This window comes from Kryptolebias marmoratus, linkage group LG5 (genome assembly GCF_001649575.2).
Source record: "Kryptolebias marmoratus isolate JLee-2015 linkage group LG5, ASM164957v2, whole genome shotgun sequence".
Classification (NCBI taxonomy): domain Eukaryota; kingdom Metazoa; phylum Chordata; class Actinopteri; order Cyprinodontiformes; family Rivulidae; genus Kryptolebias; species Kryptolebias marmoratus.
This window is the reverse complement of record NC_051434.1, coordinates 11,791,673-11,803,720: the sequence shown is the minus strand read 5'-3', so window position 1 is coordinate 11,803,720 and position 12,048 is coordinate 11,791,673. Positions and strand designations below refer to the sequence as shown.

The following is a 12,048-nucleotide window of genomic DNA, read 5'->3' as shown; positions in this document are numbered from 1 at the left end:
GGCAGAGCCTAGGGGTTAGTAAATTAATGGGTGAGTCCCAAAGATGGCATGTGTCAGGAGCAGGGGGGGGTGGGCTTTGTGGCGAGCCGGTGTAGCGGGCATGACGCGGAGGTTGAGAAACCAAGCAGGCAAGAATAAGTATGTTTTTTTGTTTTTTTTAAAGGCATACGTGGAAAATATTTAGAAAACCAACTCCATATTATTCACATGAGCTCATGTGTTGTTGGCTGTGTGCGACGGGGTGGTTGGAGGGGGAAAAAAAACATGGTGCCTCCAGCAGCGCGGTCCGTCACTCGCTCGGCGTGGCAGAGAGCAGGGGTGGTGGGGGTCGAACAGTGTTTTGGTGCCGAAGCCACGGGGTGGCGGGGGGCCCACTCTGCCAGTCGGTGCGTTCACTTCCATGTGCGCCGAGAACTAATGTTCGGTTGATGTGTGGCCACAGCTGAGGGTGTGGACGGGGCCGAAGAGACAGCTGGCGGGCCAAAGGCTGCGTGTAACGAGGAGCGCCACAGTGACTCCTTTGTTCCCACTCACTTGTGCCAGTCACAGCGAGTGGATGGCCGATCCGTGGAGTGACTGAGTCCTTTCATTGCACCTAGAGCAGATACACGGCCCGGCTTTCCGCTCGCTTTCTCCTCAAGATGCGTCTGTGTGTGTGTATGTGTGTGTGACACGAAGAGTTTCCAGTGGCAGCAGCGGAAGATTTTCCAGAATGGAGCCAATCAGCATTTTTGTGATGTCAGTGCTCCCGTAGGGCACCTATTATGCTTGTGATGATAGTCATCGGCGCTAATATAATTGCAGCACTGCCAAGTCTGTTGGCTGTGCGAAGTTAATGGATGTTGTTTGCGCCGTCTCTGGAGTCATGGGTTAATATGAGGAGTCATTTTCACTCTGTTTCTCCAAATCAGTTCTGTGTGACTTCAAGAGGAAACGCTGTTACTCACCGAACAGAGTTCATCAAAGTGCAAGGTCACTTGGGACTTTTTTTTTTTTCTTTGTCGCCTTCCTTTTACAAAAACATGTCTGCTGTTGGTACATTTATACCCTTAAAAATAGACCAATAAAGGAAGGATAAGCTCAGTAGCTTCTTCCTCTCTGCAACAAAGTTTTTCCATTCCTGTTCAAACCTTACTGGTTCACACAAATGATTAGCTTTCAAATATATGTACGTATATATGAAGTTTAATAAGCCTTTCTAATGTTTGACTTTTTTTTTTTTTTTTCAGTGTCTGAATTACTATATTAAGTTCAAGTAGGACGAGTAAAAATAGCTGTGAATCAATGTTCTCGGGCTCTTTGCGCGTCTCAATCTAGGTCTTCCACAACCCAACCGGGGATAGAGCGGCGCATTCGGAGCAGAATGACTGGCGAACTGGCACTGAGGCGCAGAGATGTGACCGGCGGCGCCAATTTGGGCCTTGACACATTTTTAAAGCCGTAAAAAATAAAAAACATTCGTTGAGTTATGATGATACAACCTTTTTGGGTATCGCATGCTTCAGTGCAAATGGTGATCCCCTGAGCTCTTGAGTTTAGTTAAATGGAGGCCATGTTTTTTTTCTTTTAGACGTGTCTTAATGTCATGTAAAATTTGCGTTCACAAACACTTCCATAGGAGCTGTGCCTTTAATAAATCAGCACGGTTCGTCGAAGCTTCATGGGAAACTTTTCAAACAAAACAATCCCAAGTATGCAACCATGAACCTTCTTTTTTTTTTCGTTATTTATTTTTTTTATTTTCAAATGGCTGTGTCTGATAGCTCTCCTGGTTGTGTGAGTTTGTGTAAATGCTGAACAAAATGGTGGTCTTGTCCTGGTGACTCAACAATAATTGCCAATGGAAATCCCCTGACCCGGGATGGATGACCATCGACTCTCATTTAACTCGCTGTTACATGCGCCACGCTGGCCGGTTCTGTAAGCAGAGGGACGTAAGCTCCTGTAAAGAAAAAAATCATGTCTAAAAAAAGCCATCTCATAGTTTAGAACCCCAATCCGGCAGTCATAATGTGTCATATAGCTCGTCATGGTGAAAAAATATCTACTATTTGAAATCAGCTTTGTAAGTCTAACAGCTATGAAGCTAAAACCAAATGGTTTTGTTTTTTTTTTACTTAATTTGCTGTCACCTATTGAAGTGATTCAAGTGAATCGAGATTTTTTTTCCTTTTCGCAAGGATGAGATGTCAGGATGGTCACAGGCTTGTTTTTATCATGAGAAGAAGAAGTCGAAGGCTCCAGGGTAAATGTAGCACTGACTGGGAGAATAACTTGAAACTTTTTGTCTGGTCGTCTTTTGTTTTTGTTTTGTTTTTCTTGCTCGAAGGCAGCCAAGTTCATCACAGCTGAGGTGTCATCTGTCCTGTGTTAGAAATGAAAGCGTGGTTCCTTTGGTAGGAGAACATCAGTAAAACGGGACTGTCTTTCATCTGCCTTCCCAGATCAGTTTTCAGCACCAGTTTGCAGTCATTTTTGATTCAGGGCTTTGGTGCCGGTGGGGCAGTGGTTAGAGGTGGCACCGCCCACCAAGAAGGTCGCAGGATCGCTTCCAGATCTTGGGTCTTTCTGGGTGGAGTTTACGTGTTCGTTCTCTGTGCAAACATGGGTTCACTCCAGGTTCTCTGGTTTCCTCCCACAGACTAAAAACATGCATGTTAGGTTAATTGGTAACTCTAAAATGGTCCCTAGATGTGAGTGGGAGCTTGAATGGTTGTTTGTCTCTCTATGGGTCCCTGTGATGGACTTGTCCAAGGTGTACCCCGCCTCTCACACAGTGATGGAGATGGAGACCAGCTCCCCGCGACCTGGAAAGGAGAAGCGGGTAAAGAAAATGGATGGCTGGGCTTTAGAAACAGCTGAAAGTCCAGGTTTTGAATCTCTGGCCTGTTGCAGTTTTATTTGGAAGTTCTTTAACTCCGATGTTTCAGTTGAGGAAAAGCTTGTTACTTTCCACGATAAAGTCGACTCATCATTTGGACTCAGTCCGTGCCTCCGCCGTGTAATACGGTTATAAAACGCAGTGCTCGTATTCCTGCGAGGGCTTCCTGTAATTGCCGTACCTTTCTCATGCTTTCAGACAATGAACAGTTTCCGTCTCCTTTCTAAAACTGGTCAAATCTCCACCTGTTTTTATTCCAAGACTTCTCCTTGTCCCCGATCCGCAGCTTGGTTGGACTCTGAGCGTATAACTTCCCGCAGCACCTGCCTTTTTGTTTTCATAGAGATCATAGAAACGGCGCCAACCTTTTTTTTTTTTCTTCTTCTTCTTCCTCCTGAGCAGCGTTAATCCAGTTATGGGATGGAATATCCCTCAATAGAAGCATTGAAGTTGCCAGGAGGAGCCAAACACTGCATGTGTGTGTTTGAGGTGAATTTTAAAGGGAGCTGTCAGTCTGTCTCTGTCTTTTGCTTGTGTGCGTCTTTTTCTTTTGTCTGGTACATTCTTCTCCTTCTGACGTCTGGGCTGTAATCTTAGCACTTTGAGGAAGTGAAATTTCAAGATTTCAATGTTTTTTGTGTTTTTTTTCCCCATAGTTTTTGCAGACTTGGACGAGGCTCGTACATGACCTTACTGAATTGAACGATCGTCGCCAGTTAAAGCAAAGTGAATCAGTGTGGTATTTTTAGGTTTTGCCTTTATAAGAACTCACCGGAATGCAATTCAATTAAATAGTTCTTACTTTGTTGGAATTTTGGGGGGTTTTTTTCAGCTAGAGTAGCAGGCGTATGGAAGAAGAGCTGTATTGATTTGCCCTGCAGGAACATGGTCTGGTTGGTTACACACTGTGGTGCAGAACTGGAGCTCGTCAGGAACCAGCGCCTGTCCTGATGTCTTTTTTTTGCAACCTGAACTATATCAGTGTTTAGAATAGACAAAGGCCAGGTTATGTTTATCTAGTTGTTTGCTTTTTTTTTTCCTTCCTGAAATACACCCACTCTGACTGAGAGGGGTGTGCGAGAGATGCGCGAGCTGTTCTGTGCGCGTAGCCAAGGTCACTTTATGACGGAGGCGTATTCCTGCTTGTGAATGAAGAGCGCTGCGCCCGTCCTTCCTCGGGGGGGGCCCAGCGCTCCTCCAGCCTCCTCCCAGCCCGACCACACACACATAAACGTACATGCCTCGCAGTTAGACAATGGCTCCACAGACTTGTTTCCATGACTTCCTGCTCGAACCAACCAAACTGCGCCGTTTATCTCCGCCTCAGTCACGTGACCTGACAGGGGTTTGTGTGGTCCCTACCATCCCCTTCATACTTACCCCTACACACACACACACACACACACACACACACAAATCGAGTGAACTTTTTCAGGATGACTTGTCTTTTAAAGCCTGGCCTCAGAAGCTCAGATCTTTGTCACTCAGGGGTGGGGTGGGAGCGCTCTGGTTGGACCGTTTGACCCCCCCCACCCCTGACTATCAGCCTCTTTTTGAAGCTTTGAACTTTAATGTTTTCTACATCAAAAACTTTTGTGTATTTTGAGACAAGACACCCTTGTTTCCTTTTACTCTTGTCAGGCTCGTTCCTGTTCTTCTTAGCTCAGTTTCCTGCTGTTATGAAAGAAACTCCGGATTGTTTTTTTGAAAAACTAATGAGGGGTAATTAAAAAGCTTCAGCAACAGGACATGTTCGTTCATCATCAAATTCAAAATCAGCATTTTTCTTGGTGTTAAGCTGATTTTTGGGAACCATTTTCATTTATATAACTGTATATCGATGAGTACTGAAAGAAAAGTGGCTTTACTACTAGTAAAAATGAATCAAAATATATTTTTTATGCTTGCATTTTTGATTTTTCTGCTTTAGTGGCCTGCTCTGGATTTGCTTTTTTTTACTGGACCTCAGAGGTTCATGTTACAAATGGAGCATTTTGCAGACATTTAATTCTTTGAACCTTTTTCCTCTTCCAGTAAACATCTAAAACAAAAGATGACATTTCAAAAGGTCATGGAAAAAATAAAATAAAATAAAATACAAGCACAGGCAGTTCGGTTAAATCATTTAAACTTCGATTAGATCCGTAAACTGGCTCCGTTTTCAGATTTCCATCTCTTTCCCTTTCCTTAAGTCTTCATGCTCCTCTTTTCAGCTTAACTCTTAATAGAGCAGCTATTTAAGTCGTGCACCAAAGACCTCGTGGGCCTGAAGCCAGACCAGCCACTGTGGAGGCTTAAGATGCACGTAGCATAGCTGACATTTTTATCTTTTTAACTCTAAAGCTTCAGTCATTTGAGGCTTGGAAATGGTCTCTAAATTTAATCAAAGGTTTAAAAAAAAAAAGCTTTCTTAAGAAGATCCAAATCGACAAGTGGTTTACTGTGTGTATTTTTCTTATAGTATCATGTTTGTTATGCTAACTATTTGAATTGCAAACGGCCCCTTTAGTAGAGGATCCTGTGCTTTGTGTAAAATAGATCTCCCCTAAAAGGCAGCGTTTCCTGTTCGAGTTCAGATCAGCTTTTCTGGACAGCAGTCGTTCAAGCAGCATATTCATAACTCGGCCCTAATAACGCGATGAGAAGAGTGGGTGTTTGACCCGATTAGGTTGCTGAGAAGCCTGAGAGCACAAGGTCACGCCGTCAGTGACTCACCAAGCCCGTGGGCTCTCCCACTTTTTCACACTCGCTCTCTCTCTCCCTCCCAAAGTGACAGCGAAAAAAGGCTTCACGGGTAAACGCCTAATTGCGCGCCTGTTTTCGGTTTCAAAGCTCTCGTTGCCGACCTTAATGCTGACTGATATTGAGTTGCGTAATGCAGGAGGACGGCGTGTTATTTTTGTATCTAAAGAGAAACGGGAGAATGTGTTTGAACGGAGCATGTTGCCTATTGTTTTTTTGTTTTTTTTTTGTTAGTGAGGGAATAGAGACGGGAAAAAAAACAAAAAAACATGTATAATAGTCCCATTATGCAACACTCTTCACTACACACTCTGGTGGTGCAGCAGGTTTAAATATACACATTCAGGGGTATTTTAATGGGGCGGATGATGTTTTATAAGCACTTAAGCATCCAAATATATCATGCACCGAGAGGTTAGAGAGGAGCGGTGGGAAATAGTGACACATTGTTCATTCATGAGCAGTCTGTATGCCCATCTATCCAGCCATGTTTTTTTTTACATCCATCATTGACATCCGTCTTGAAAAGTGTGCTGACAATAATCCACATCAGTATCATATCCCACCTGTTGCCATTGTTGGTGCTGCTAATGAGCACTGGATGTGATATGGTGAGTGGGTCTGCTAGGAAACCTTTTGACCGCTGGAAAAAAACCGAGAAAAACACAAGAGGAACAACGCTCTCCAAATTTCTTCCTAATTATTGGCCATTTCTTCAAATATTGAACTCCCCACCCACTTAAGAGCGCACTTGCAGCAGTTCGTGCTTCTCACAGCGCATGTTTGATTCAACCTTTACTCATGCGGGGCTAATTAATATGGCACAGTGAGCGTCGGCACAGCGGGTGGGGAAAAAAAAAAATCCAAACAAAAACATTTAAAAGCAGAGAAAGCAACAAGTGCTAATCTCAGCCGCTGCTTTGTTTTTACAACGGTTGCCTGTTTCATGGTTTTGCTTTAAAATAAAAAACAAAATGAGCATGTTCAGACAGTCGGGACTTGCAGTGAATTACAATTTACTCACCTCAAGTCCTGCAGCTGACTTCCCCCCTCCCCCAACCACCACCACAATAAAACAGGGGCTTCAGGTGCAGAGACCTGTGCTACTGTGAATTCCGCTAGTCGCAAATTTTTTTTATTTTTTTTTTCATTTTCACTAGTCTAATTGATCTGTTTTCACTTTATAATCCTTTCAAAACAAACTACGATGGCAGAAATAGTTGTTTTTTTTAATGCCAGATAAATTATTTGAAAGTATTTAGGACCTGTTTCTGTTATATTACTAGGTTAAGGTCAAGTTAATTATTAGCTCCGTTTTTTATGTTTTTGTGTCCAACAAGTGTCTTTTTGTTGGCACACTAACTTGAGAGTATCATTATTCTAGATGCTTGTAACTAACTGTATGTTGACATTAATGAGTCACACACTGAAATACAGACATTACCTTTCCTTACGCTCCACTAACCTGTCGTTTGCATAATTTAGATATCCGTTTCCACTTAAAATGACAGACTAAAGAAACAAGAAAAGGTGAGCGCCTGGACGACCGAACCAAGTGGAGCTGACTGTTGCTATGAGCTGATAATTTATAGGTAATTAGCTCCCTTTTGAAATGGCAAACTAATAACAAAGAGTTCAAAATGCTACTAACTAGGTACAAAAGAGGGCCGTTATTGATTGCAGGTTTTGTGGTTGCAGTCTTATGTGCTGTAAACGGCCTCCGTTTTCTCCTCCAACCTGTATTGTAGTAACGTCGCTGTTCGACAAGCGAGGAGTCAGCAGCACATTAGCCTGCGTGACCACATTCTAGTCATTATTACAGGATAATAAGAGGATACTTGTGCAGTTCGTGGGCAGTGAGACCCAAGTAAAGCACTGTGCTTGACATTTCCTGCAGTAAGATCCACCCGGGAGTGTTTGGTCCAATTAAGTAGACGCTGTAGCTTGCAGGTTGTGTGCCTATTACCACCTTCTCTGCAGTTTTCACTTCACAGTGTGGCTGTCAACACCATATGAGAGGTGGCATTTGGATGATGTTTTGCTCAGTTTTCTTTTCCTTTTTGTGCGTGTAGGAAATACGGAGACGATTATGCAGCCATTGCATACAATTTCTGAGTAAATAATAAGGTCGTTTCTCATGAAACTGTTGCTTTTTTTTTTACATTTATGTAACATGACCGTGCTCGTTTTTGACGCTCTGCAGAGCCGGCACGTGTTTACGGGCGATTGCTGAGAAGGACGACGACGATCTGGCTTTATTAACGAGACGTAATCGTCTGGATAATCTTCATCCGAGAGGAATGGTCCACTGTTAGGCGAGGAGTATTTCATAACAGGTTGTTTTCGTGAGCCTCATCTTGTTCTGGGGGGGGGTCCCTTTGCGGATTCGATTTTGCAATTTCTTTATTTCCTAGAAGGCACTGGCCGGTATGAGATTCTAACATTATGATGACCTTAAGCAGAAATGCCACTGTCTCACTGTATTAAAAAAAGTTATAGATTAAATTTAAAAAATACCAGAGAAACCGCAGGTCATTTTAAAATGTATTACGTTTCCTAAACCAATTTACACAAGGGTGGAAAAACCTAAACAAATATATAAAATGAGCACCAGCAAAATGTTGTTATTGTTCTAAAATCCAGGTGCTTGTTGGGGTGGATATCGCTTCTTTTGTTGTCGTTCTGCTTTTTGCGAACTAACATTTGTTGGTTAGTTAATTAGTGAAGTTATGTTTGTTTCAAAACCCTGTTAACTAAAAGAAATGGTGATGAGTTGATGCTTCTCATGTTTGTTTTCGTTTTTTTTGGCGTCTCCAACGAGAGGAACAGTTTGAGGCGATCTCTCTCTCTCATCACATATGGGTAGTATCTTACAGGGCTGCAACTGTTTGAGACTAGTTGGCGACTCAATAATGTGAGAAAATAATCAGATTTTCAATTACAGCCTCACTGAGTCTGAGTGTTTGCGACCAAGTGACGGGTTCAGAACGGCTGGGGTAAAATTGGGAAGTGGTCCAAATGGGTTCGAGGTGCCACCGGCAGCTTTATTTTTTAGAGAAAATTTGTTGCGCACATTTGTTTTCAACATGTTCAAAGCTGAAGCGACGAGACCACGAGCCCAATTAGAACGCTGGGAAAATCCAGCGCCGATCGCCTAATAGTCTCATCTCACTAAGATGAGGTTTTATTAGCGCTGACTTCTGTACGCTGGAATTCCTGGCTGTCAATCACTGGAGGGATGGTTTCTAAGTAAGGCTTGTTACCCCCTTTTAAGTGGAATGGATTTGGATGTGGTTTTAAATAATGGATGCTCCCCTGAGGAGGAGCTGAATTATCTTTGCCTACCAACTTCTGCTACATGCAGACTGGGAATGTGCTGATTCATTTCAGCTTTGGAAAAAAAAAAAATAGGAAAGGGAACCTGAAAATAAGTAAAAGGGGTTATGAAACTGCAACCCACAATCAACCAATTGACGTCAGCCCCTGCCTGACATTGTTTTTTTTTAAATCCTGTATTTGCATTTTAGTGTTTCAGCTGACACATTTCATCCTGACCAATTTAGGGAACGAGTGCAACCATAAGCTTGCCTTCCTGAAATACCAGCGTGTTACAAGCAGGCGGTCATAATGCACGCCACAGTCAGAGCCACAGCTTGATGATAAACAGCCTCTCTTGAACGGCACAAACAAAAATATTTTGATCATTAGTCAGGTTGTAGTTTCCCGAATGCGAGCAAATTCTTGTTTATCATCTTCCTTTATGTTTAAAGCTCACAAATAGTAGAAATGAGGGGGGCGTGATCTGAACTAGATTTGCACAGGTTGTAATTCAGATCAGCGTATATCGCTCCAAATTGCACTTAACGTGTGATTTTTTTGCTTTCTTGTAGCTGCACAAATATCATGTTTTCATGGCTTGTAAATAAAACACTCAACACTAAATCACCGTTCCTGCAAAATGCAAGATTTTGTTTTTCCAGCCCATTCTTTGTGCTTTTTTTTTTTAAAATCTTGTAACTGACTTTTAAGGCTGTGCTTGATAAAATATTTATTATATTCTAAAATCTCCCTCAGTGTAGTTCACCTGTATTCTGTGCTTTGTTTTGCTCAATATAACCAAAAAAATAGATGTTTTCTCTATAAAGAAAATGTTTTTTTTTTGTTGCAATGACATCACAATTCATCTTTTTTAGTTTAGTTTTAGGTAGCTTACTTTTGTCTAATTAAACATAGAACTAAAGGTAAGAAAATTTGTGTTTGGTCAACTATTTCTTTTTAACAACGCTTCTTGGCAGTAATTCTTATGGAAAGCCAGTTTATTTTCTCTTAAAAGGAGCCACAATTGTTGGGAAAATACGTGTGAGTTGCGCCATGAGAAACTTTCCAGATCTTCTCTGCCGAGCAGCTTGTTCTGCTGCTGACTCTTGTTTGGAGCTTCTGCTGCCTGATGGTCAGCACCTGGGACTGAACTTCATCCTCCACGGTGACAGAGTGGGGTTCATCAGAGACAAACCTCCCGGAGTGACCTGCCTGCAGTCCTGACCTTTGACCCCACTGATCACCTGTGGGATCAGCTGGAGTCTGTTGTTTGTTCCAGAGTGACCGACACAACCACGCTGACTGACTGACAACAGGAGCTGGTTGGAGAACGGGACGCCGTCCCACAGCAGGGTGAGGAGGAGGAGGGGTAGGCTGTTGTGGCTGTGTATGGTTCTTCCACATGCTACTGAAGCCCCTGTTTGTTCAAGGAGTAAATTGTTAAACTGCCAAATATGTCTCGTTTCTTCAGACTTTCATCATCCATTACAATAAACAACACCAAACAAGAATCAATAGCAGAATAAGCTGTTTGTCAAGATCTGACAAGTTTTTCACGAGTGCAGCCCACACACTCCACAGATTCATTCTCCTTACAAATGTGGTGCCATTTAAGGGGAAATAAACAGGCTTCCAGTGGTATAAGATTTATTGCCAAGAAGCATTGATACAACAAAAAATAATCAACCAAACACACGTTTTATTTCCTTTTGTGCCAAGTTTGTTTTATTTGTTTTACCTGTTATGGGCTGTATTAGCTAGGATGTCATACTAAACATGCCAGATCTAAGGCAAAATAATTTCCTTTTTCTAAAAGCTGAAGTCGCAACAAACATCATGATAGTAGAGTGGATTAAAATAAAGGTGAAGGGTGCTGCTTAAACCAAAAAAAAAGATCAACAGAAAATGCACTGTCTCGTTGATTTTTTTTATGTTATTATTTCTACGAGTTAAAGGAAAGAAACAAAAGGTTTTTGGTCTTCACCCTCTCTTCAAAGCTAAACCTCAGAAAACAATCACTTGACATGATGCCTCCAAGCAACAAAAGCAAACCAACATGTGAGGGGAAAACTGAACAAAGTAAACTCTGGCCCGGCCTCCGGGAGTTAACAACGCCACGCATGCATGACCCAGTTTAACTCGACTTTCAGCTGAGTAACGGATTGTTGCACCAGGCCCTATTTTAGACAACGAAACAAAAGCCCGGTTACGATGAGCAGAGCTACGACTCTCTCAGGCTCCTACAGGGTTCGAGCTGATGAGCTGCTGTCCTGGATTGGACCGCAGAGCTGGGACACGGACCTGTCCGGCTGCATAAGGCCAACTGAACGGAGGAAACAGTCCTAAAGGACTGCCATGTCACCTGGACGCCAGGAATTGTCAGCTGTGACACAGGGGAAATGCTTGTTTGTGCAATTTCCCCATACAAGCCTTAGCAATAGAGACAGCGTGTCAGAGACAGGCTGGATCGTGACTTTTTCCAGTTTTCTACCCAAATCATGCAGGTTTTTATTTCATCTTAGCACTCGGATCAAGGAGTTGAAAGTGACGCATGAATTCCTTCTTTATCTGCCTCAACTTTTACCCCCCAGGTCCATCTCGTTCCTCGCGTGTTCTTTGCTCGGCAGAAAACAAAAACGAGGCCTTTCGGTGTGAGAATGACATCCTTCCACTGTCTTGTTTGTTTTTCCCTCGTGTTGCCGTGTTGAAATGATTTCTTGGACGCTTTTCTTTTCATACAAAACCCTGGCGGGGGGTTTGAGCCGCAAGTAAACTTAGGCCCCGCTCCTCTGGGGCTCACGCGAACCAAAACTGACCTCAACCTGGGTGGAGTAAACATCTGTTTTTTTTCCCCCTGTGTCAGTTTCACAGATGGACTGTGGAGCGCTCGGTCTGAAACGGAGCGCGTCATGTTGGCAAGCGGCGAATGTTTAATTTGGCCTTGTGATCATCGTGACAGCGTAAACCATCTGAGTCACTCCGTCGCTGCCTGTTATAGACTGCTCCAAGTCTGGTAATTAGAGGTGGAGGTGGAAGTGTGAGCGACGCTGGTTGATAATATCTGGTCATATCTGGGGTCATTTTTAAATTTTTTATTTATTTGAGCG

General features: G+C 42.9%; 1 protein-coding gene across 1 annotated transcript in view; it reads left to right on the top strand.

Annotated features, from left to right (window-relative positions):
• Positions 1-12,048, top strand: part of elmo1 (engulfment and cell motility 1 (ced-12 homolog, C. elegans)) — an 88,392-nt gene that overhangs the window by 9,043 nt on the left and 67,301 nt on the right. The window lies entirely within an intron of this gene.